Consider the following 4,784-nt stretch of genomic DNA (forward strand, 5'->3'; position numbering starts at 1 on the left):
TTCCTAGGAACGTAGACAGCCGTCCTAGGTTGCTGGTTGCTTGGTAAGCTGAAAATTTGACCAGTTAAACTACTGAGACCAGTAATTTTGGTCTTTATTATCCAGGGCTCCTGGATCAAAGCTATTGCATCCTCCAATACATCAAGGTGGCGACATAGTGTTGCCGTTGCCGCCTTTTTGTGTTGAAGGTTGCATTGTATTATTTTTACTTTTTTTCCAACGTCCTTGCCCATGAGACAGTTGTTGGATACAAAGTTACCTTTAGAGGTCCATCTGCTCCCCTGCTAAGGGGGAGGTGGCCTCGCTGTTTTTGGGTGCCTCCTCCGTCAGGTCATCGAATGTCATCTGTTCAGATGCTTCGACTTCCTTTTCGGGACCCATAGTGGCCTTGGGGTCAATATCCACTTTAGGTGGTTCAACTTCCGAGGACTTAGGGTCTTCAGAGGTACTCTCTGTTTCTATGGTTTTTTCATATACTGAGTGTTTTTCCTTTCACAACTTTAAACTCTTTCAAAATATTGATTTGGATAATTTTGAATAAAATTGTTATGTCATTTTGTTCTTGAATATTGATCTAAATGGTTTTATTAATTCGTTTTTGTGTTTCAGGAAAATATATATCTGGTGACTGATCTTTTCAATACTGGATTGTGACATTTGAAATTTAATGGAAACCAACTAAGGAATGATTTAGTTGTTACATTGTGTGCGTAACCATTTTACTGAGAACTGTTGTATACTGTTTGTATTTGCCGCCACACAGGCGAGCATGCGGAGAGAGACCTTCCGGGAGGTGAATTCGGGATGCCATGTGAGTTGTAAAGAAAAGTGAAGTAAAACCTGATCAACTAGTGTTGGAAGTATTATTTAACTCCCGGCCCACCTTCAGACATGACAGTGGCGACGAGGATATAAACGGATAAACGAAAAGGAAGGATAAAACTGAATTCGGAAGTTAGTGCATGGTGTCGAGGTCGGTCAAAATGGCGTTACCGGTGACGAAGTTTTTCGAATTTAATCCTGAATATGATGAGTGGGAGATATATGTGGAACGATTGGGACAGCATTATGTGGCAAACCAAGTAACTGAAGAAAAAGTAAAAGTTGCAATACTGTTGAGTTCCGTAAGCCAGACAACGTTCAAATTGCTAAAGGACCTTTCTTTCCCGGATACCCGCAGAGCAAGTCTTTTGAACAGCTGAACACCCTATTGAAGAAGCAATTCTCATCATCGAAAAGTATCTGGAGAGAGAGAAGGAAATTTTATGAATTGACGCAAGGTGTGCTGAGTGTAGCGGAATGGTACGCCAAGATACGCAGTGCTGCCACATTGTGTGGTTTCCAGGATGATCTGACGAGGGCTCTGAAAGACAAGTTCGTCACAGAATTGGCTCCTGGGAAAATCCTGGATCGTTTGTGCGAAGAAGATGACTCCAAGACAATTGACGAATTGTTTGCGCTAGGTCAAAAAACCGAAAACCAAGTCACAGATCGATTTAGTGACATCGACTTCATTTTTTCAAGTGCCAAGCTCCAGCGGAATGGTCAGACGCCGCCAAATCGCAGAAATCGAAATGGATCAACTGTCAATCGATGTCATCAACCGCATCAGCGCTCTGACGTTGGTAATCGTCTTTCCTATCCCTATCAAAATGGTGGAGGTAAACAACAGAATCAACACATCACAAATTGTCAAGGTATTAACAAAAATTGTTACCATTGCGGAAGCAAACATGATGGAAGTTGTTATTATAAAAATGCTAAATGTAACATATGCAGTAAAATTGGCCACATAGTTAAAGTTTGTTATAAAAAAAACATGTAAACTTTATAGAAAATTTGGAACCACAGGTGAGATCAGATGAAGAAAGCTTGAATGATGAAAATATTTTTAACTTATTTTACTCTAGCAGAGGATAAACTAATAAGAATGATTTTAACGTAACCATTTTGGTTGAAAATGTAAAACTTAGGTTCTTGTGTGACAGTGGTTCTGCTATTTCAGCTATAAACAGCAATACATATGAAAAATATTTTTCTAATTATAGATTAAATGAAGATAGCACGTTGCTCAGAAGTTATAATGGAGGAATTTTTGAACCTGATGGATTTTTCTTGCCAAATGTTCATTTTAAAAATGAAACAAAACGCATAAAGTTATATGTTGTTCGCAACGGTGGTACTGACATATTGGGCAGAGACTGGATGGAAACATTTAATGTAAGGATCAATTTGGTAAATGCTTTATCAATTAATAATGAAGTAAACAAAGTAGTAATATCATTTCCTGATTTGTTTTCTGATAGGTTAGGTAAATATAAATACTCTAAAGTAAGTTTAGGAGTGAAAGAGGATGCAAAACCTGTATTTTGTAAGTACAGAAATGTTCCATTTGCATATAAAGAAGCACTTACCTCTGAATTAGTCAAACTTGAAACAGAGGGGGTTATCAGTCCTATTGAAACTAGTGAATGGGCTACACCAAAAGTAATTGTAATGAAATCTGATAAAACTTTGCGAGTTTGTGGCGATTACAAAGTCACAGTAAATAAATATTTAAGAAACTTCAAGTATCCTCTTCCAAGAATCGATGAAATTTTTTCTAAATTGAGCAAAGGCCAACATTTTTCAAAAATTGATCTCAGAAGTGCATATAATCAGATTGAACTTGATGAAGATACCTCAAAAATATCAACATGGAACACACACCGAGGTTTATATAAAGTAAATCGGATGTCATACGGAATTACCCCAGCAACTAGCATCTTTCAAAAAAAAATTGAACAGTTACTGCAAGGCTTGGACCAAGTGGTAAACTTTATTGATGACATTGTTGTCACTGGCTCAAATTCAAAAGAACATCTTTTAAATTTAGAGAAAGTTTTTCAAAGGCTTCAGAATGCCGGTTTAACACTCAAAAAAAGTAAATGTAAATTTTTCCAAGACAGTATCACATATTTAGGTTTCAACATCAGTGAAGATGGACTCAAAAAGGTAGAGAGTAAAGTGAAAGCAATTTTAGAAGCTGATAGGCCAAATAACGTTAGTGAGGTGCGTAGTTTTATTGGTTTTACAAATTATTATGCTAGATTTATACCAAACTTATCCAAAATTCTTCATCCTATTTACCAGTTGTTAAAAAAAAGATCATGTTTTCAACTGGACAGATCATTGTGAAAGTAGTTTTAAAAAACTGAAAGAAATAATTTCTTCTGACACAACTTTAGTGCACTTCAATCCTAAATTTCCAATACTTGTTACAACTGATGCAAGCAGGAAAGGCATATCTGCTGTTTTAAGTCACATCATTGATGGTGAAGAGAGAACCGTTACATGTGTGTCCAGAACTCTTTTACCATCAGAAAAAAATTACAGTACAGTTCATATTGAAGCACTGGCAATCTACTTTGCAGTGAACAAATTTTACCAATATGTGTGTGGAAATGAATTCATTTTAAGAACAGATCATAAACCACTTGTAACAATCTTTGGTGAACACAAAAGCATTCCTCACATGGCTGCTAGCAGACTGCAACGATGGGCTACATTTCTTTCCATGTTTGACTATAAAATCCAATATATTAAAGGAAACAATAATCCAGTTGCTGATTATTTATCTAGGAAACCCCTACTAGCAAAAGGAAATCTGGAGAATTCAACTGACATCTACATCAATTTCACCGAAAGAACAGAAGACTGGCCAGTAGATAATGCAGAAGTACGACGTCAAACAGCCCTTGATACAGAACTCCAGAAGGTAATTCAATATATGAGAAAGGATAGATGGCCGAAAAAAATCGACACAGCGTTGAAGCCATATTACCACAGAAGAAATGAGCTGTGTGATGAAAACGGAATCCTAACATGGGGGCACAGAATCATTATTCCAAGAAGTCTGAGAGAGGCACTGTTAGTGGAACTGCACACATCACATTTCGAAATGGTGAAAATGAAAACCACAGCCAGATCTTTGTTATATTGGCCAAACATTGATAGGGACATTGAAAACATGGTGAGATCGTGTTCCATATGCTCAGAAAACAAACAAGATCCTCCAAAGGCTCCACTGACAGCCTGGCCTTTGGCAACAAAACCTTTCGAAAGGGTGCATATAGATTTTTTGGGACCTATAAAAGGGGGGATGTATTTTATTTTGACAGACTCCTATTCTAAATGGTTAGAAATATATCAAATGTCAAAAAACACGACATCAAGGAAAACAGAAGAAGTCCTAAGAGATATATTCTCAAGATTTGGATTACCAGAGACAGTTGTAAGTGACAATGGGCCTCAATTTGTATCGGAAAACATTAAACAATTTTTCACTAGAAATGGTATTTTACACATAACAACTCCACCATATCATGCACAGAGCAATGGTGCAGCTGAAATATGTGTGAAAATATTCAAAAACAAATTCAATACAGCATTACAAGATCCAAGGAACATTAATGTTGAAATTTCTACCATAATTTCAAGAATTCTCTCAACTTACCGAACATCAGTGCACAGTAGCACAGGTAAGACACCTTACTATTTAATGTTTTCCCTAGACCCTAGAACTAGACTCAGTCAGCTGAAAAGGAGAAGTATAGAATCATCAGCTGAAGTTCTAGGAGAAGGAAACCAACACCAAAATATTCACAGGAAAGGGCGTGAAGAACAGAGAAGAGAATTTGCAGAGGGGAAGGATATATACATAAGAATGTATCAAAACCAAAAAAAAACATGGTTACCAGCAAAGATTGTTACCAAACTAGGAAGATCGTCATACATATGTCAGA

The 4,784-nt window shown here is 36.9% G+C and overlaps 1 long non-coding RNA gene across 1 annotated transcript; it reads left to right on the top strand.

Moving 5' to 3' along the window:
- Positions 1-1,180: 1,180 nt before the first annotated feature.
- Positions 1,181-2,283, top strand: LOC141487322 (uncharacterized). Its single transcript, XR_012468328.1, has 2 exons — positions 1,181-1,851; positions 2,049-2,283. It is a non-coding gene; the product is annotated as an uncharacterized lncRNA (long non-coding RNA).
- Positions 2,284-4,784: the final 2,501 nt, after the last annotated feature.

This window comes from Leptinotarsa decemlineata, unplaced genomic scaffold (assembly GCF_025532065.1).
Source record: "Leptinotarsa decemlineata unplaced genomic scaffold, Ldec_3_MD MMD2_P_RNA_scaffold_2, whole genome shotgun sequence".
In the NCBI taxonomy this organism is placed as follows: Eukaryota; Metazoa; Arthropoda; class Insecta; order Coleoptera; family Chrysomelidae; genus Leptinotarsa; species Leptinotarsa decemlineata.